The sequence below is a fragment of the Barbatula barbatula genome (assembly GCF_947034865.1).
Source record: "Barbatula barbatula genome assembly, chromosome: 19".
Taxonomy (NCBI): Eukaryota; Metazoa; Chordata; class Actinopteri; order Cypriniformes; family Nemacheilidae; genus Barbatula; species Barbatula barbatula.
Window position 1 is genome coordinate 9340485 of NC_136782.1, and position 23096 is coordinate 9363580.

The window sequence follows — 23096 nt, forward strand, 5'->3', positions numbered from 1 at the left end:
TGGCGGTGCTGTTCAACGCCGGTCTCAGAGTGCCACTCTCTCGGTCGGAGATGAGGGCAATGAGGCCGTTGGACTTCGACGCTGTGTGGCTAACTGCCGCAGCTCGTTCGGAGTCCGCGACCTCATTGAACACCTTTGACTCATCTCCGCTGGTTTCGATACCCGAGAGTGGTCCTCTGCAGATCGGTGTTGTGGGCATCGGCACGCACCACTCTCCAGCCTCTGCAGCCTCTCCACAACCGCCCAGTCTCACTGGCAAGCGGGGGAGACGGGAATCCTGGGGTCCTCTTCGGAGGCCTCCAATCCGGAGCCGGGACCTGCCCTTCGTCTCCTTCCTTCTGCCGGCTACCGGACGGGTGGCGAGACTGAGAAGGAAGAGGCAAAAGAGGAGGGCACAGAAGCAAGCCCAGACCATGCTGCAGCCTGTGTCCAGTGCCATGCCAAGTCCGGTGGTCCCGTCAAGTCCGGTGGTCCCAAGTCCGGTGGTCCCTCAAGTGCCCGGTCCTGTCTTTCAGCCGGCCTTCCAGCCAGTGTCTCAGCCGGCCTTCCAGCCAGTGTCTCAGCCGGCCTTCCAGTCGGCGCCTCAGCCGGCCCCTCCCAGAGCCTCTGGGACTCCGCGCTTCCGAGCACCAGGGACAAAGACTGTTCCTCCTTGTCCCAATCCCTTCGGACTTCCCCCCCCCATGGACTCATTTATTCCCCCTCCCCCCTCCCTTGTTTGTTATTTTTATTATGTCACCCCAACCCTTTTGTAATTTATTCTTGTCTGCCCCTAATTTTGTTTACGATGTTTTGCCTTGTCTTGTCGTTGTCCCAGTCCGTCTTGTCAATCTACCCCTTGATGAACACCTGGAGGTGTTCATTTAAGGGAGGGGCTTATGTCATGATTCCGCTATCATGTCATGTTTATTCTTAGTCTTACAGCGGAGTCATGGCATAGCCTTAGGTTTTGTGTGAGATAGACATGGCTTTGTTTTGATTCTGACTTGCCATGTGCTTTCTCGTGTCTCGTCAGTGATTCCCGCCCTTGTCTCGTTAACCTTCCCTGAGTGTTTCAGTACCCACACCTGCCCATTGTTATCTCCTTTGTTAGTTTTCCTAGAAGATGCCCTCATGTCTATTGTCTTGTGCTCATTCGTTGTACTTGTTACCCCGTTATAGAAGCCTGGTATTCTGCCCTCGAAGCATTGTCCTGTAAGAGACTTAAGTTTAATTGAGTTCTTGTTGAGTTTCAGTTGATAGTGTTTGTTATTGTCTACTGTTTTGTTACCCCCTCGTGGGTCTTTGTTTTCCGTTATTACAGTCTGTTTGTTAACCCCTTCATCCCCGTTTTGCTGCCTGCACTTGGGTTCTCCTACACAGTTCATGACAAAACCCATTTAACCTGGTCAAATTAAGTTTACTTATTTATTTTGTGTTGAGACTACATACATCATTTTTGTATATATAACTACCTTGAAAGTTGATCTTTAGTTCCCAGCATGCTTTGTATCTGACTGCATTAGGAGGAGAGTTTTGGAGCACTGCTTGTGCCTTGTCATGAAGTCTGTTATTTAACTTATTCAATTCAATTTTATTTATATAGCGCTTTTCACAATTTGCATTGTTCCAAAGCAGCTTTACAGGGGAAAAACGAAAAACCCAAGAAAGGGTAAAACACACTACATGGTGTTTTATATGATAAATCCAATTATTCTAGTAAATAATATCTAATGTCAGCATCTCCTGGTGGTTTATTTTGCATATTTTGCATTAAGTGAATGCTTGGCTGAAAAGATGCGTTTTTAATCTAGATTTAAATTGGGCAAGTGTGTCTGATCCTCGAATAGTATCAGGAAGGCTATTCCAGAGTTTAGGTGCTACGTAAGAGAAAGCTCGACCCCCTTTGGTGGATTTAGTTATTCTAGGTATTATCAAAAGTCGTGCGTTTTGAGATCTTAGCGAGCGTGATGGGTTGTAGTGTGATAGAAGCTCTGTAAGGTAGGTAGGGGCTAAACCCTTTAAGGCTTTATAAGTGATTAAAATAACTTTAAAGTCAATACAATACTTAATGGGTAGCCAGTGAAGGGTTGATAACATTGGGGTTATGTGATGGTATTTTCTGGACCTGGTTAGAACTCTGGCAGCTGCGTTCTGAACTAACTGTAGTTTGTTTATTCATGATGCAGGACAACCACTAAGTAGCGCATTACAGTAGTCAAGTCTTGAGGTCATAAATGCATGAATAAGCTTCTCCGCGTCAGCAACACACAGAATATTTCGTAACTTGGTGACATTTGAGATGTGATTTCGAAATGACAGGTTGCTGTCTAATATAACGCCTAGATCTTTTACTGTATTTGTTGGAGTAACAGTACATCCTTCAACTTGAAGTATTGAGCAGTAACTGTGCAAATACCACTACAGAGACAACCATTCTCTTCTTACTTGACTATATATGAAATATATTTAAGTATGAAGGTAAGTGATTAGTGTAGAGTAAGACACATGTTTTCATTTAGTGTAATTTGTTTTGTTTACTTTAAGTAACATTAACTTGATATTTTAACAAAAACTAAAGGTATTTAATAAGGAGAATTTACTTTATTCTGGTCAGTAAGTTGTACCTGAATTATAACAGCAAATATTGCTAAAAAAATGTTTGTTCAAATGTTTACGAGGATTTTCTTAGGTAAATTCCACAAATTTTTGTTTTCAATGTATGGGACTTTTTTAATGAATACATTGCAATGGAACTGTTTGCCTTCCTCCATTCTTCAAAATATATGTCTTGAACAGAACAAATAAATGTATACAGATTTAGAAGAACTTGAAGGTGAGTACTCCAGCTTTAATCCTCCTAGTATCATGGCCTTCTGAACTAACGGTACTGTTTAGTGTGTTGACAAAATGTTTATATGCTCTCCTACTTGTAAGTCACTTTGCATAAAAGCGTCTGCCAAACGAATAGTTCATAAATGTAAATGACAGATTTATATATTTTTGGCTGACTATCCCATTAAAGCTCAATATGTATTTCAAAAATGGGTAGTTTAAAGTTGATGTAATGTTTTGCAAAGGACAACAAAAAATGAGAGAGGAGACCTTACCTCTTAAGTGATGATGCAAAATGAGGCAGATAATAATGGATAAAGTATGAATATGCATTAACATGCAAATCAGTTTGCACACAGTATATTCCAGATGGGGCTCTAGAAGGATTGAGATATAACAGGTGCTTTGTGAGGATGATGCAGACTGCTGTTTTAAGAGGCTCTCTTTGCCCTGCTGTTGAACGGGTCTGATTGTATAGTGAAAGCATAATTACAGCGTTTTTGTTTTATTGTCAAAGTCTAAGAAACTCCGTAGAATAGTCATGACATTATTTATAGGACACCCATAAGAAGTAACTTGCCTATACCAGAAGCTAACACTTTACAGGTTTTGGAGCAGAGCTTGCGAGTGTGTATGTGTTAATTCTGCACTTAAAAGCCAGACAATGTTGCTTTAAATACCCTGCCGGCGGAGAAGCCCCCGGAGGATGGTCACCCCAGGGGCTTAGTCACAACTCGAGAGTTAGTGTCTGAGTCTCAGTGGGAATGTGGATCAAAGATGGAGTCAGCCAGCGGTGGCCCGTCCTGCTGCGCCGTATTCACAGCGACTGACAAATAGAGCTCTCCGGATCAAATTTATCGACATGCCTCGGTTTGAGTGCTTGATCATATATAGTTACATCTTTGAACACGCACCCGCTCCCTCCTTAACTGCCACTCATTGTCTTGTCGGAGCGATGTCCTGAAAAAAAGATATGCAATCTATGATATTGATCTGTCTTCATTTCCGGACTCATTTCGACCAGAGGAATTTAAATGAGAAATCGATATCTTGCGTGCCCGGCTCACCACATGGGCTGAGTTTTGAACGTTGAATGAAGAGCTTGAGAAAGCCTTGAGTTTTCGCGCTGGCGTCAAGTAAAGTCTCTTTAGATTGAATCTCCAGGGTGGCTGTGATTAGAGGAGAGAATCTGAATTTTAAGCATTGATCTCATTTGGGTTTAAACCGGTATATGACGATTTATTTTGAGGAACACAAAAAAATAAGTTTTGTTTACATACAATGGAAGTCAATGGGGGTCAATGTTGTTTAAATACCAACATTATTCAAAATATCTTCTTTTGTGTTCTGCAGAATAAATAAAGTTGTACGGGTTTGAAATTACATGAGGGTGAATAAATTATGACAGAATTTTTGAGGGAACTATTACTTTCATTTACAAGTTGTGTTTTAGTTAGTTTTTATTTGTTGACCTTCTAACATTACAAAACACTAACCGCCTAATTTGAAGTCTAAAAACTACTTCTAAATCTAAAAAACGCCAAGTAGCATTAACAGCCACCCGTCCAGACCAGTGCTGTCAAATAATTGATGTATTACACAGACGCCACAAACCGCACATCAGACAGCGAGAGGTAGGCTTTGGCACCTCCAGAAAATCACTCGAGCGATTCCGAGTCACGAGGTGAGCCGCACAAACAACTAAAAGTGCAACTCCTGGGCCAAAAGCCCCTGGGAACCAGGAGCTGTCGAAGACTTCATTTCCCATAATCACCCTTGAGAGTTGGAAAACAGCAGCCGGTGCTGTTGTAAGCAGTAACTCAGACAGAGAGCAGATGGATGATCCCTCGGTTCATGCTCTGGCAAGCAGTCGCCTTCTACTTCCCCCTGCTTCACACCTGTGCTGTGAGCTGCTGGGTATGACTTTAGATTTGTTAAAAGAAGGAGTGGCAAATAACCGGCTAAAAGAGACAGAACTTTACGCTTCACTGGGTTAAAGTGGCCGTAAACAGTTTCTGCATATCTCATGTTAATCTTGAGTCCTTACAGAGTAGTATAGCACCCTTCAAACATCTGTAGAGTCTTATGTTTGTATAAAAGACAGATACAGCTGTACGATTATTTCTGACAATATACGGTGCGTGTGGAGGGGGGGTGGGGTTGGAACTAAAGCATGTGTTCACCCATTGCCAACACAGACATATGACTCAGTTTCCCTTACAGCATGCGGTTCATGTCCGGCATCTTTTAGCTTATCTATCAGTTTCAAATGATCTCCAAATCCAGAATTATATCCACCGTTTATATAACATCCATCACTGAAATACCATAAACAAACAAACACACACCTCTCACTATCGCAAGAGTATCGAGCTGCAGGTCCACTGAGCAGCCAATCTTGATGGTAAGCAGGTCTTGCTCGTCGGTTGACCCGTGGATGGCTATTTCTTTCGCCTTGCCGAGTTGAAAAAAAACATAGCCGAGGGGTAACGCAAGTTTGCTGAGAGCGCGTGGTTTGAGCCGGAGCTCTTTCAAATTTAATACATCGTCTATTCTTGTTATATCTTAAAGATGTGTTTTTTAAATTGTTATACGGCGAGGGTGAAACTTATCCTGAAGTACATCCCATACAAACATCATTGTTAAACGCACTGATAAATGATAACGCTGTTAGCATTACCAGCCTGCTTACTGCTCAACTCAATGTTCTCATTATTACATCACTAATGGCTAATGCTTCAGACGTGTGTGTACCTTTGAGTGCAGATGAGGAAACATTCTCACTTCAGTCGGAATTGGAGGCTGTGGAGAAGCAGATCCAGGATTTACTTGAGAAGCAGACACAGCTGCGAGAATGTAAAACGGTGCTGGAAACATCACGGGCTGACGCTTGCAAATCCACCGTAAGTTTTCATTGCAATTATAATACTTCTACCACTTCTATTCCGTGTATTTCTCTGCACAGATCAGAGGCTTCGAGAAAACGATCAACCCAAATGAATTTCACTCCTGCACTGGCACACCCACGGCGAAAGGTGCAAGCCTGGACCGATGCGAAGACTCAACTGCTGCCACCGGTCTTCGAGATTCCAACCAGGAACTGCTTTACCGCCCTCTGCGAGACAGAATGCAATGCTGTTGTCATCGGAGACTCAATTGTCTAGAACGTAGGCGCTTCCTCCACTAAAGGTGCGCACTCATTGTTTTCCTGGCGCCCGTGTTCTTGATGTCTCTGTGCAGGTACCTGCGATCCTGAAGGACGGCGTTACCGTCGGAGCTGTCGTGCTGCACGCGGGAGTGAACGACATCAGGATTTGACAGCCGGAGATCCTGCAGAGGGACGTCAGGAGTCTGATCGAGATGGTGCGCAATGCAACGGCCGCGGCGAGGATCATCGTAACAGGGCTTCCTACCTACCAACGAGGGAATGATAAGTTCAGTAAACTATCAATGGTTGATGTCATGGTGTATTGAACAGAAGCTGTTCTTTGTTAATCATTTTGATCTGTTCTGGGAGTGACCTCTTCTGTCCTGACGGCCTGCACTCCAGTTTGACTACTTCTCCCACCGGGAAGTCAAAACCTTAACCATAGACTGTGTTCCTCCCTAAACACTCATCACTAAATGAGTGTACCCCACCAAGCTACTGTTGGTTGAGGTGGTGGTGTCACAACAATCTTTAGAGACTTTCTTACTGTAACTCAGAGAACAGAGTATAAATTTAGATAATTTTAAGTGCTTGCGATGAACATAATTGTTCCAAACAAAAGTAAAAAACCATTGCTTTCTTTTATATTAATGAGAAAAATATAGCACCATGGTACAATAGCACCACTTGCGCCCTTAAAAGAGAAACACGTAAACTGGAGCGCAAATGGAAACAAACCCAATTAGAGGTCTTTAAAATTGCGTGGAAAGAGAGCGCAAACTGTTATAAAAAGGCACTAAAAGCAGCAAAGGCTGAGCACCTCCGTAACCTCATAGAAGCTAACAAAAACAATCCAAGGATTTTATTTAGCACAGTTGCTAAATTTACAAATAAACAGACATCACCTGACCTGGATAACAATGAATTCATGAAAGTTTTTACAGAGAAAATTTAAATCATTAAAGACAAAATTATAAAAACTCAACCTCCAAGTATGTCCTATGAATTAGCATCGCCCCCCAAAAAAGGCTACAGTGTTTTACACCTGTAAAACAGTAAGATTTAATTAAACTTATTGCAACATCTAAACCTACAACTTGCTTATTAGACCCCATGAGTTACTACCCGTTGCAAATGAGCCTATTTATAACATTATCAACTCGTCAATTAATCTAGGCCATGTCCCAGGACCCTTTAAAATGGCCGTCATTAAGCCTCTTATCAAGAAACCAAACTTAGACCCCAATGAACTAGAAACTATAGACCGATTTCAAATCTCCCATACCTGTCAAAAATACTGGAAAAATAGTGTCCACTCAGTTGTGCTCTTTCTTACAAAATAATCACATAAACGAAATATTTCAGTCAGGCTTTAGATGGTAACATATTACTGAAACTGCGCTCGTTAAACTTACAAACGACCTGCTTATAGCATTTCACTCCTAGTCCTGCTTGACCTTAGTGCTGCGTTCGATACTTTAGACCATAACATACTTCTAGATCGCTTTCGTGATTATACTGAGGGACAGGCACTACAATGGTTCAGATCTTAATTATCTGATAGATATCAATTTGTCCATTTAAATGGGGAATCGTCCAAATCTAACGCAAGTAAATTATGGATTACCTCAGGGATCGGTTTTAGGACCCTTGCTATTCTCCATATATATGCTGCCCCTTGGAAACATTATTAAAAACATGGAATTAGCTGCCACTGTTATGCAGATGATACTTAGCTATATATCTCATCAAAGACCAGGGGCCTCATGTACAAAGACTTGCGTTGAATTCATACTATAACATTGCGTACGGACAAAGCTGTAAATGTGCGTACGCACAAAAAAAAACAGATGTATGAATCTCTGCGTACGAAGGATCCCACGCATATTCTATTTGTACATCCCAATTAACGTAGAATTGAGCGCACATGCATGAGCACAACTCCCCACCCAGTCTCCTCCCCTAATTAAATCAATTTAAATATGGTAATGAGTTCACTTTGGCAAACGATAGCAGTAAGAAAATGGCTAAAGCAAGCGGCAAGAAACGAAACTTTACGGAAAGTGAACTGGAGGTGCTACAATCGGAGGTAGAAACAAGAAAAAATATTTTATTTGGCACTTTGTCCTCCGGAATTAACAACAAAAGGAAAAAATATGAGTGGGAGAGTTTGGCTGGAGCCGTCAATGCGGTGGGATCTGAAAGTCGCACTGTAAATGACCTTAAAAAGAAATGGTCTGATATTAAGGTGGACGTAAAACGGAGAACTGCTGCGCACCGACAAAGTGTGGGCAGAACAGGCAGTGGTAAAGGGGTCGATGAACTAACACCCTTTGAGCAGAGAGTTGCCTCAATTATAGGTGACACTTTACTCTCTGGAGTGGTATCTGCTGCTGTGGGAGACTCAGATTCACTACAGGACTGCCACGAAGGTAACAATTTCTCATTTGTTTTTACTTTGGTATATATAGCCTTTTTCATTATCAAATGCATGCAATGTAGTTGACCAAAACTACACCAGAGATTTTTATAAACCAATTCCATTTATGGCAAATGCGTGTGCCCCTTAAAAATGGAACGGACTCAAATCAAAGTTAACATGTGCCTGTGTTTATTTAGACTCATATGGTGCAATAGCCGGAACATCCACTGGCACGCACTCGGAATCCTCCCCTCCTGAGCAGCCAGCGCCCACTGTGCCCAGTGTTTCCAGTGCTCCCACCAGTGCTGACGCCCGTCCGTCTGGCCGCGTCTTGACGCATGTGTGACCTTATGAAGCTTTGACCAGATCTAAATTTGAAGGTTCTTGACTACGCCACCTGGTGCCTCTCACACCAGGATATACTCTGCACCTCAACTGCTGAATACCTAATCTAAGGCAAACAGGTTCGTAGCACTACACTAAAGATGAACTGGACAGAGACGTGCTTCCGATAGAAAAACAATACTTTATTACACACTGTTATGATTAAAAGTGCCGCAACATCATGTTCGAGGCACAGTAGGTCCAAAACAAAAGAATTGGCCTCAAGAGACCCGACCTGGTATTGGCTGATACAAGGAACAATATAATTAACCATTTAATAGGGAGAAATACTTATTCACTGTCAAGGCAAGTTACCTGTCCGGGATACGTGTGACCTTCACCACCCGTGCTCTGGACTCTGGTGTCCACCATCACATGCACACACACACACACACACACACGCACACACACACACACACAGGCACTACAAGTCAATGATTCAATCAATATGGTGAGGTGCAGTTTACCACTTCAACACGTGGTGCAGTGCGCGAGGACGGAACCAGGAACCTCTCGTGAGCAGCTACTCTAGCACTCCGGAAGAGAAGGAAAAAAGACGAGCTGTTATCACTAGCCGTGTAGATAGAGAATATAACACTATATGCTACTAGAACAGCCAACACCACATCGGTCAGACAGAGAATTAACTGAGGCCACAACACAAATAACGAAAAGAAAAATATATATATAAAACTTAATTTAGGCAAGGCTAAGCAGCAGGAGCAATCTGCCTGCAGACACAAAATCATTAAATCAGTGCTTGATATACACATACATAATTAGTCAAATAGCATCACAAACATTTCATAAAAACCTTATTTTCTTTTTACCTCAATGTTGACATACGGAAATGACACAGTGGAAAAACAGCCCCTTTGCACCAGTCTTCACAATCCTGCACAACAGTTGTTACACACAGCGTATTTAATAAATATATTACCATTAAGAATTAACAAACACAACTATGCATTACATCAGGGCAACACCAACTCATTTTGCACGCGTTCCACGCCATTAGTCCTAACACCCCGGATCCACTCGTAACAAACACTAAACATTTACCTTTTAGACGTCGCGTCTTATTTGCGGTACAGCTACCTGGCGGGTGCTTTGCCCAAGACCTTCGGTAATCCACAGCCCGACTACCCGGAAGTATCTGGCAATCAGTCAAACCCCTTCGCTGCACAGGAGAGCCACATACCCAAGTCCTAACAAGACCGAAGACCTATCTGGACACCAGCGAATATCTCAAAGCCCGACCGTGCAGACCGTCTTATAGAGACTAGCCTAGCCACAAATTAGTTGTTTAGCCACTCACGGCTAACCGGGTGACGTCAGAGGGCTGCCGTAGCTGCAGAGGGACAAACTTCAACCCGACAGTGACTACTCTGCCGGTTACACTCTACCCCCCCAATTTTTTATCAGCGTCCCGCCGATAAACTCAAGATCATAGCCCTACCTTCAAAGAATGAAGAAAAAATAAGTAAAAAAAAAAAACCAGAAATAAAAATTTAAAACACCAACAAGGTAACCTATTTCCAGGGACGGAAAACCATTGTCACTTTACTGCTAGACCCAAGTACTTGAGAGTTAGTAGCCCCATCTGCCCTACTCACCACCGGAACTGGGAGGTGGTGTAGGTTGGCATGTCGTCCTGCATTAGTCCGAGCTGTCCTCCGGGGTGCCACCGAGCCAGCTGAGGTCTCAACCGTAATGGGTGCGAGCTGCCGGAAGTCAGGCAAGGCCAGCATGGGGGCATCTGCTGGAAGAGTTGTGGCAAGCTGGTTGGGTGGAACATCTTCCCGAGAGCGGACCAGGGCCCATTGGCCAGGGGTGTCCCCATCCGCTGACTGGCTTGTTTCCCCCTGCAGTTCCACAGGCCTGTCTGGTGTTTGTGGTTCCTGGTCCAAGTGGGCAGGCTTTAGCATAGTTCGATGTACTTGTCGTACTTTGCTTCGGTCCTGTGCTGGGGCCACGGAGTATACCACCCCACCAAGTGAGGGAGCACGGATGACCTGATGTATCGTGGCGCCCCAGGCATCTTGGATCTTCGAACGGCCCCTCATTGTATGGTCTCTGATGTATACGTGCTGTCCTTCTGCCAGTGGCTCACTCTGGATTTTCTGGTCATGCCGTTCTTTTCTCTTAGAAGCAGCAGCTTGCATTCGCGCCTTCGCATTCTGGAAGGCCACATTAAGGCGCCGCTGGTGCTCTCGGACCCATTCACACACATGCCCGTGTCCAGGCTCTTGTACTCTGCCAAGAAGGAAATCCACCGGTAACTGGGGGTCTTGCCCAAACATCAGGTAATACGGAGAGTCGCCAGTTGTCTGATGGACAGCCGTGTTGTAACTAAACACTAACTGGGGTAGGTGCTCTGGCCAGCGGCGCTTCACATCCACGGGCAGGGTACGGAGCAGATCGTGCATCGTGCGGTTAAAACGCTCACACTGGCCGTTGCCCTGAGGGTGATAAGGGGTGGTCCGGGTCTTCTGAATCCCGTACAGGGCACATAGCTGGTGGATGATGGCATTCTCAAAGCTGCGTCCCTGATCTGAGTGCAGGCGAGCCGGGACCCCAAAACGGAAAAACCACTCCCGTATAAGTACGTTGGCCACAGTCGTTGCTTTCTGGTCCCTGGTGGGCACAGCCTGTGTGAATTTAGTAAAAACATCAGTCATGATCAACACTTGCTCCCTACCATCCATTGCAGGCTCCAGGAAAGTGAAATCCACCGCCAATATCTGGTTTGGACGAGATGCCAGGAGGTGCCCCATGGGCGCACGGGGTCTGAATTGTGAAGACTTCGCAAGGGTACACCGCTCACAGTTCTGACACCACTGCTTGATATCTTCCCCCATTCCTGGCCAATAACACCGTAGTCTTATCAGCTCTGTGGTACGTTCAACCCCCTGGTGGCCATGGTCGTTATGGAGCTGTTGTAAGACTTCCTCCTTTAGGCATGCAGGCAACAAAAACTGACGCACCTCTTCACCCCCATCTGGACGGAAAGTTTGGCGGTAGAGCAGTCCATCGGCTCCCACAACACGGTCCCATTGTCGCAGCAGCACACGGGCAGGGCCAGGCAATTTCCGCCGCACTGTCGAGTCGGGCAGTCCCTGTGCCAGCCAGAACGGCAGGAAGGCCCCAATAGTGGGATCCGCTGCTTGTAGCCTTCTTAACTCCTCGAGGGTGCGAGAGGGGAAGGCAGAGACAGCCATCTGGATTGCCAGTGGAGGATCTTGACAACTGGTAGTTTGTTGTACGAGAACTGGTATTGCTGTCCCTAGTGTGGAAAACTCTGTGGTCTGCCCCTGAAGTCCTGTAGGCTGTCGGGAGAGGGCATCTGCATTCCTGTTAGTACGACCAGGCCTATACCGGATGGTATAATTGAAAGCAGCAAGCTCAGCCTCCCACCGCTGTTCAGTCGCTCCCAACTTGGCAGTCCCCAGATGGCTCAGGGGATTATTGTCAGTCCAAACAGTGCATTGTTGGCCCCACAGATATTCCCGAAACTTGTCGGTCATGGCCCACTTCATACCAAGGAACTCCAGCTTCATTGAACTGTAGTTCTTTTCTGCAGGACTGAGACTACGACTAGCATAGGCGACTGGCCGGATCTTTCCTTGCTGCTCCTGCGAGAGCACTGCTCCGAGACCAATGTGGCTGGCATCCACCTCCAGAATAAATGGTAGGTTAAAATCAGCGAACGCCAAAGTGGGGGCACTCACCAACCTCTGCTTCAAGGCCTGGAAGCTGTTCTCGCAGACATCTGTCCATAGTCCATCAAGCCGTGCCCCTTGGCCCTTCCGGGTCTTGGTACCGGCAAGCTCTGCCCCCAGGCGGTTCAAAGGAGCTGCCAGCTTGGAAAAGCCCTCCACAAACCGCCTGTAATAGCCCGCAAACCCAAGGAAAGACCTCAATTCAGACACGGTGGAGGGACGGGGCCACTTAGCCACTGCGGACACCTTGGCTGGGTCAGTGGATACACCCTCGCGGGAAACAAGGTGGCCCAGGTACTGGACTTCCTTCTGGAAAAAACAGCATTTCTCCAGCTTTGCTTTCAGACCCTCCTTCTGTAGACGGCTCAATACTAGATCCAGACGATGTATATGATCCTCGACACTAGAAGAAAAAACAATTATATCGTCCAGATATAGTAAAAGGGACTGACAATGCTGTGCTCCGAACATTCGCTCCATCAGTCGTTGAAAAGTGCTCGGAGCGTTACACAGTCCAAAGGCCATACGGTTAAATTCAAATAACCCAAAAGGCGTACAGAAGGCAGTCTTTGGGCGATCTTGTTCAGTCACAGGTACCTGGTTATACCCACTAGCCAGGTCCAGCGTGGAGAACCACTGAGCCCCCGAGAGTGCATCCAATGACTCCTCGATGCGGGGGAGAGGGAAGGCATCCTTTCTGGTCCTGCTGTTGAGCTGTCTGTAATCAACACACATACGTAAGCCGCCACATTTCTTCCGCACGATCACAATGGGAGAGGCGTAGGGGCTACTACTCTCTCGTATGACCTGGCTGTCTAATAACTGTCGCAGATGGGCCTTAACAGCATCGTAATCAGAAGGGGGGAGACGCCTGTAACGTTGCCTAACTGGTTGGTCGTCCAGCAGAGGTATATCATGAGAGATAAGATTAGTACAGCCAAGGTCACCCTCAAAAGCCGAGAACACAGACTCATGTTTTAACAAGAATGCCCTTATCTGTTCTTGCTCAGCCTCCACTAGCACGGACAAATCAAGGGCCTGTATCTGCTCACTCACTGACTTAGGCCTGACCTCCCCATTAGAAACCTGCATGCTAGCCACAACAGCCTCTATTTCCGGTTGGTCTTCAGAAATACCCACAGGCAAGCCCTCAAGAGTAGCATGAACAAGCAACCCTAGCGACTGGCGGGGGTATAACGTAGCACGTGTAAACCCCACGTTGACTACAGGAATAAAAGCTGTACCTTGTTCTACACGAACTAGCGCAGGCGAAACTAGGAGACCACTAGGTAAAGCACCACTAGTTGGTTCCAACAGGACAGCAGGAGCGTCACCAAAGTGAGGGGAGCAGGTGGCTGCCACCAATTTTACAGTGCCTCCTGGTATATAAATGGGCCTTCTACCTCTTACTTTAGCTACACCTGTTTTGGGTGGAAGAGAGCCAAGCTGGACCCGATGACAATGCTGCAAGGCGTGCCGCCATGGGAGTGAGGCATGAATTACCGGTGGGAGATCAAACAAAGAAGAACCATGTTGGCCAAACAGTTCAGCATAGCATTCTCGAATAACATTCATCCCGAGCACACCTGGCACAAGTGGAGGGGCGAACTGACCTGGGGCATCTTTAACCACTAGCCAACCTCTTTGGGGGATTACTTTTCCCAATACTTCAACCGTTAGCTCAGCATACCCGATATAGGGTATGTCTAGACCATTTGCAGCCCGAAGCTACAACCAATTACACTGTTGAAGTTTATCCTTGAAATGTTGCACAAAGAAACTCTCCACCAAGGTAGATACCATGGACCCTGTGTCTAAAAGACAACTGAAAATTACTCCCCCCACTCTCACAGCTACCTTCGGGCACTGAGCGACAAGGGAGGTTACAGGGTGGTTAAAAGTGTCCTGATTCTGAGAGCCGCTAACATCCCCTCTCAGCGTGTGGCTCTGTACGCTGAAGGGAGCTAGTTTTCCGACTGAGAAACTGCAACATCCGCCTGAGCTTGGGTCTGGGGAATGTGATTAAGAGTTACCACTCTCTCATTGTTACACTCTCTAGCGTAGTGACCAGGCTTTAAGCATCGCCTACAAGTGACCGTCACCGGCCGACTAACTAGAGAAGGGCGACGGGAGTAGGCAGGGCGAGCTACTCCTTGTAAAGTAGTACAGACACTAGTTAAGTGATTAATCTGTTCTTGTTGCTTCAGCAACATGGACCGCAGCTCCGACATTTCTGAACTTGCCATACTAACAGGCGACGAAACCCTGCCTGGCTGATTTTTGGAATACTGCATAGCGCAAAGAGAGGGAACTGAATGACTCCTACCCCTATTGAAGTCACTTGGCCTACCCTCACACTCCCACCGGATGGCAGCAGCACGCATTTCCAGCATAGACATCCCTGGGGTCTGACGGACCAGTCTCTTCAATTCCCTGCGGAGGTCAGAGTCAATAACGTGCTCTGCAAACTGGTCACGGAGCAGCATGTCAAACTGGGGTACCGAGTCAGGGGAGACCTGTTTAACTTTATCCATCAAAGAAAAAAGAGCATGTGAATATTCTTGTAAAGATTCACCGTCTAATTGTTTTCTAGAAAAGAAACTTTCGTGTAAGGCCACATAAGACTGGGAACACCCATAGAGTTCTTTGAGAATATTTACAATCCTTTCCGGGTTTTCCCGATCTGCCCTTGGCCTATAGCGAATCTCATCCTTAGCCTCCCCATCCAGATGATCAAACATAAGGTAAGCTGTGTCAAGTGCACATAACCGTCTAGTACGCGCACAAACCTCCACCTCTTCTACCCACTCAACAATGCCAATACCCACCCTACCCCGAAATACAGAACACTTCCGTTCCCTAGGGAGATAAATCAACCGTTCATGGGAAACAGGGTTAGCAGAATTGTCCGGCTGAGGCGGCGGTGGTTGCTGCTGCTGCTGCAGGCGACCATTGTCTGCCTGCAGCTGACGGATCTGCTCTCTCAGCTGTTCAACTTCATCCATTGCAGCAGCCGAATAATGGTTACGTTGCAAGAGAGGCGGTGGGGTGGTCTCCCAACTGCTCCTTTAGGTCCCACACCGTGCCCGCTGCTGCTTTGCCCTTAACCTACTACTATGACTTACAAGTCAAAATATACATAAACAAACAAAAAAAGAAGAAAGACACGTCTCTGTGTGCAAGTATCCTGCCGACTACGCCACTTTGTGACCTTATGAAGCTTTGACCAGATCTAAATTTGAAGGTTCTTGACTACGCCACCTGGTGCCTCTCACACCAGGATATACTCTGCACCTCAACTGCTGAATACCTAATCTAAGGCAAACAGGTTCGTAGCACTACACTAAAGATGAACTGGACAGAGACGTGCTTCCGATAGAAAAACAATACTTTATTACACACTGTTATGATTAAAAGTGCCGCAACATCATGTTCGAGGCACAGTAGGTCCAAAACAAAAGAATTGGCCTCAAGAGACCCGACCTGGTATTGGCTGATACAAGGAACAATATAATTAACCATTTAATAGGGAGAAATACTTATTCACTGTCAAGGCAAGTTACCTGTCCGGGATACGTGTGACCTTCACCACCCGTGCTCTGGACTCTGGTGTCCACCATCACATGCACACACACACACACACACACACACACACACGCACACACACACACACACAGGCACTACAAGTCAATGATTCAATCAATATGGTGAGGTGCAGTTTACCACTACAACACGTGGTGCAGTGCGCGAGGACGGAACCAGGAACCTCTCGTGAGCAGCTACTCTAGCACTCCGGAAGAGAAGGAAAAAAGACGAGCTGTTATCACTAGCCGTGTAGATAGAGAATATAACACTATATGCTACTAGAACAGCCAACACCACATCGGTCAGACAGAGAATTAACTGAGGCCACAACACAAATAACGAAAAGAAAAATATATATATAAAACTTAATTTAGGCAAGGCTAAGCAGCAGGAGCAATCTGCCTGCAGACACAAAATCATTAAATCAGTGCTTGATATACACATACATAATTAGTCAAATAGCATCACAAACATTTCATAAAAACCTTATTTTCTTTTTACCTCAATGTTGACATACGGAAATGACACAGTGGAAAAACAGCCCCTTTGCACCAGTCTTCACAATCCTGCACAACAGTTGTTACACACAGCGTATTTAATAAATATATTACCATTAAGAATTAACAAACACAACTATGCATTACATCAGGGCAACACCAACTCATTTTGCACGCGTTCCACGCCATTAGTCCTAACACCCCGGATCCACTCGTAACAAACACTAAACATTTACCTTTTAGACGTCGCGTCTTATTTGCGGTACAGCTACCTGGCGGGTGCTTTGCCCAAGACCTTCGGTAATCCACAGCCCGACTACCCGGAAGTATCTGGCAATCAGTCAAACCCCTTCGCTGCACAGGAGAGCCACATACCCAAGTCCTAACAAGACCGAAGACCTATCTGGACACCAGCGAATATCTCAAAGCCCGACCGTGCAGACCGTCTTATAGAGACTAGCCTAGCCACAAATTAGTTGTTTAGCCACTCACGGCTAACCGGGTGACGTCAGAGGGCTGCCGTAGCTGCAGAGGGACAAACTTCAACCCGACAGTGACTACTCTGCCGGTTACACTCGCTGTTTTGGAGTCACAACAGCAAATCGTTATGGCCATCGGAGAAATCAACAGTCACCTTAAAAATATCACTGACGCACTCACAGACATAAGCCACTCATTAAAGGAATTGGTCAAAAAATGAACTTTGTCTCCGATTACCATTTATATTGTTGCAATCACATGTTGACGGGCCTGAATAGCTTGTTGGTTGGGCTGCACATACATTGGTCCTGGGTCAGGGTCATCTGGCGGTGCTGCCACCTCACCAAGTGGTATGCCATGCCTGTGCGCGACATTGTGCAGCACACCACAGGCCAGCACAATGCGGCACATCTTGTCAGGGCGGTATAACAGCATCCCCCCACTCCTGTCAAGGCAGCGCCACCGACATTTCAGCTGCCCAATCGCCCGCTCTACAACTGACCGAGTGCGAGAATGGGCGTTATTGTATTTGCGCTCTTGGTCAGTTTGTGGGTTGGTGAGGGGGGTTAAAAGCCACGTCTCTAACCGCGGTCTCCTGAAGGGTTATTCAATAATTATATGCAAAAAAATATATATAATATACAATAAGATAAAGCATAACTTTAAATGCATCACTTACCAAGAATCCACCCATCACGCAACCTGCCAGTTTGGAGCCTCATCCCAACCATGCTGTTTGTAAGGATGTATGAATCAAGGGTTGACCCAGGCCACCTTGCCACAATATTTGTTAGGCGCATTTGTGCATCACATATTATCTGCACATTTATTGAATGGAAATGTTTCCGATTCACATATGCAAATTCTTCTTTAGATGGCGCCTTTATAGCAATGTGTGTGCAGTCGATCGCTCCGATTACATTAGGGAAACCGGCTATCGCTGCAAATTGCGTTTTAATGTTTGGCTGGTCAACTGCATCATATGGGAACCTTATATACCTGGTAGACATGCGGATGATCCCGTCCCATACCGCTGGCATTGCGCGGCTCAAAGACGACTGGCTTATTCCTGAGCGGTCTGCCAGTTCCCTTTGGAAAGAACCAGTTGCCAGAAAACCAAGTGTTGTCAGCACCTGCAAGGGGACGGGTATTGCGTGGCTCCTTGCTCTCTCTCTCTCTATATTCGGACCCAGCACAGAGCTCCAAGAGGATAGCCCTTGGAAATCTGAAACGGCTGATAAGCCAGTCATCATCCTGAGCAAGAAAATCATTGTGATCCCTAAAAACTTGTTCTCTTCGGATTCTGCCATTAGCAATGTCCTCTAATAAAGCCAAAGCTGCCATTGCCATAGACTAAGGGTTGTGTCAATTTGCATACCGGTATGCTTTTATATGTTCTTATTTAATTGCATAATTGATATAATTAATATAATCCCATAAGGCTTGTGTGACAATATATGTCAATTATTTATGAATTGCTAATTAATAGCAATGCTTCCCACAGGTGGTGTTGCGATAGACTTGTAGAACAACTTATTGTGTAATGTTTACAACTTCACTTCATTGCCTGTAAGAGTCGCCAACGGACAAAAACAATGAGAAATGTACGTACGCCAGACATGAAGTTGGCTTGGAGGAACGCACATTCTCGCGTTAATTTCACCGTTAGTACATCCGACCGTGAGCGTGAAAGCTGACGTACGCAAAGTTTTTGTGCGAATGCAAGGTTGATACATGAGGCCCCAGATGATTCCTCCCAGCTATCCAAATTGGCAGAGTGCATGGAAGATATAAAACATTGGATGACTTGTAATTTCCTTCTTTTAAATTCTAATAAAACAGAAATATTACTTATCCGACCAAAGACACGTAAACCAAATATTTCGGATTATATCCTGCAAATTGAAGGATGTACTGTTACTCCAACAAATACAGTTAAATATCTAGGCCTTATATTAGACAGCAACCTGTCATTTCAAAATCACATCTCAAATGTCACAAAAACAAATTTTTTACACCATAGAAATGCTTTGGAACAATGCACATTGTGAAAAGCGCTATATACATAAAATTGAATTGAATTGAATTATACATTATCATTAAAAACACTGTCAATATGTTTATTTCTCTTAAACAAATCCATTTATTCACGTCAAAACCCATGGAGCCACGTGGAACAGTTTTTCGATTGATGGATCAGATTTTTTGAACTTCAAAACATTGTCTACAATTCCCTCCCATTCTAAAGCTTGAAAGTAAAGAGTATGTGATATTTCAACTCCGACTGCATTATTCTGAAAGAAGAAAGTCAATTATAAATAGGATACCTTGAGGGTGAGTAAAACTTGGTGGAAATTGTGTTTTTTGGGTGAAATATTGTTTTAAGATAGCAAATAATGAAAAAGTTACCATTGGTGTTAAGAAGTGTCCATGGATGAACTTCACTTTCAGCGTCCATGTCTCGGTCAAAAAGGCATTGTGTTTCATTTAGTAGTGAGGTGCATTGCTGAGATAAAATGTGTTATTAAATATAAATATGTTTTATTTTCCTTGCCTTAGACAAAAAGTCTAAATTGATCTGTAAGCTACTGTACTGACAAAGAATGTTTAGAAGTTTATGTCTTGACAGTTAGTTTTGCAATAAAATGACAAGCTCTTATGACAGCAGGCAGTGCGGCCCTATATAAGAATGCACAATGACTGATATTGTTAAACATGCTATTAGCAATACAAACCCTCTCATTACACAGTGCAAACATGTTTTAGTGTACACAAACTAACATTGATCTGAGGAGAGTATAAAGTGACAGAAAACTAAAGCAAACGATGGAGTCATTTATCACTATGTAAATGTGTTAACTAACCAGATTTTCGCTATTCGGTTAGCATTCTGTTTGTCTTTGCTGCTATTCTGTTTCTACACTATTCAAGAACTCCATAACTAGCAATCCATAAATGATTGACTAAACTAATCTTATTGCATAGCTGGCAATATCTAAAATAGCGACACGTTTCGCTACTAACTGCAAATGTAGTGTAAAAGCGATGCAAATGTAAAATCACTCCATAAGTACATTTTTGAATGTAAAACTATATTTTATCACTAAAAATCACAACATTTTTATAATAAAATTAGCACTGAGATTTGTTACGTCACAAAATAAAACACTGTGGTCCAAACCATAACACGCAATGTTCGCGACACACTGGAGACGAGAGATGATACTCACAACACTGGATGTGGGTTTAAATCTGGGCGCCAGCTCATTGCCCTCTGTTGCAGTAGAAGAAAGAGCTTGCAGATCTACTCATTTGGACAAGTTGTGGAGAAAAATAGCAAAATATTGACCTTGTGGTGAGCACAGGTGGTCTACGTATTGAGCTGCGGTACTTACGGGAGACCAGAGTTCAAGTCCGGTCAGAGTCATGTTCTCGTCTTGTTCCTCATGTCTCTCATCACTTTATCTTTAAAAAAATGTGGAAACATTTACATTTTGGAATTTAGTAGAGCTTCTGAGCTTTTGTGCAAAGCTAGTTATGAAAGTGAGAAAATTTAAGTTATTTGCAAGGTTTCAACAAGTTTGAAAGAAAATGGCTTGACTGTAAAAAAGCGTTATTTTACAAAAAAAATCTATAGGTATAATGTCCAAAAAACTGTAATTTTACAGATCGTGTTCTCTAAACACATTAGGAATTTTAGGAGAAGACTTGGCAAAAAGCAGGTTGGAAAAAGTAGCCTAGTGAATGAAAGGGTATGATTCATTTTGAGCAATGTGCATTAGAGAAAAACATTTATTCATAATGAGATTCTGCTACCCATTGAAAATTCTTAATTTCTAATTAAAGATCCAAAATCTTAATGATGCAGACTTATGTGCACAGACTTCTTTGATAATATTTACCTGGGGTATGAATCATTTTGAGCTCAATAGGTGTGTGATTGTGGGAAAAACCTCACAACGGCTTTCCTGCAATGGTATTTGTTCTGTATCTAGCGATGTGTTGACGGGAGGCACATGTGTGAGTGGAGAGGATGTCAGCACAGCTGAGCTGATGCAGGTGTGAAACGAATGTGTGCCTGTCTCCATTTGCACATTCATGCTGCTTGCTTAGTCATAAATGGTGTAAAAACAGTCATGTCCCCCATAGTGTCTGTCAGTGATACTGTACTTGATTACTTTTGTGGTGGTTTGCAAGAAGTATCACATGTGCCAAAATTAGATTTCAACTGATGGGAAAACATTCCCATAGCCAACAGTATTACAGTATAACCTATAAATTATAAAGATTTAGATGTAAATTATGCTGAACTTCATACATTTACACTTTACATATTTACACATTAGAAAGATGCTTTTATGTTTTGCATAACTGTAAAATTAAATCGGCCATGCTGTATACTTATCGATAAAATGTTGTATTGGTTAAATTGAATAAAAAATGTGTTCTAAATCCTGTTCAAAACCATCCAAGTCGAGCATTTTAATCCTCTCATCTACTTTGAATCCTGTCGCAGCTGTCTGCATGCTGGTTTACAGTAGCTGTTCGTTCCTCATGTATACTAAAACCATCCTTCTGCTGGGAAAAAAAAACCTGCCCACTGGCAAGAAGTCCTGCTGACTCCCGATGCAAATTCAAAGGTCACAATGTCATGACAGAAAACATAAGGTACAATGAGCCCAACATGGCTAGTAGTGCACACTGTATAAAATACTGAGTTTCTGAGTAACATGATTTATATACTGCCATTATATCCACCATTCCCTTATAAAAAGCATGAATACTGCATCACGCTTTTTCCAGTAAACTCGGCTCCCTTAGAATTCTCAACAATGTCTCAAACTGTGCTCAGTTTATACCAAAATCTGCAATTCAAATTGAAATTTAAGGTAACGTCTCAGGAGTTATGAAAGAGATCCATCTGAATAATGGAGTTGTGGTTATCCTGACAATTATCCCATCACGCACTGAATGTTTTCCATCTGCAGATACATAAGCTTTGTTTTGTTTGAAACAGCGTATGCCCCCTCTGTAAGCAGGCCGGCCAGTGCCACATTTTGGATTATAATTATTGCTGGCGGTAAAACGTATCACATAATTGAATGTAAACAACACCCTGGTAGGAACATTAGTAAATTCCATATCCCTATAATGCCATTAGTAAACATAAGCCCCTGAATGGTCATGGAAAATCTGTGGTTCTTATGCCAGTGTTCAGAAGCTCCGACCAAGAACAGACAGATCTCTGCACGTGCCAAGAAACAGAGTGTGGGATTAGGAAAAGAAAAAGATTAATGCAGAAGAGACAGTTGAGAGAGAGAAAGAAATTGATATTTTCCTTTAGCTACATTAGTATGAAATGGCAAATCCAGAGAGAGGGGATTTTACATTCTGTCAATCTGGTGTGTTTGGACTAGTAGTTCTGTCTTTTTGAGTACCGCAGTGAAAGAATGCTTATTCTAAAATATGATTGTGCACATGCATGGGCATCCTAACATTGGATTGGGGGATTGAATCGGGGAGGATTAGTTAGTGACATTTATACGATGGGCCCATACCATAAGGGTCATATTTTTTAATTGAGATTTAAACATCATCTGAAAGCTGAATAAATAAGATGATGTATGGTTTGTTAGTATAGGACAATATTTGGCTGAGATACAACTATTCGAAAATCGTCTATTAAAGTTGTGCAACAGAGGAGTTGTAGCAGGCGGTTGCCCGTTTAATTCTCAAAGATCGGGCAGCAGCTAATGTGAAGTTTGTGGGCGGTTTTCTGGCTATTTTTGTTAGCGATGTTTCTACATCCACAATAAAGTTTTGATATTTTTACGGTAGGAAATTTACAAACTATGTTCGTGGAACATGATCTTTACTTATTATCCTTATGATTTTCTATTATTTTGAACCATTCAATGTATTTTTGGCTCTTGATACAAATATACCCGTGCTGACTAGTTTTGTGGTCCATGGTCACACATGATGTACAGTAGTTGCAAATGGGCATTTTTGTGAAATGTCCTGACTCTGTCAGAGATTACATA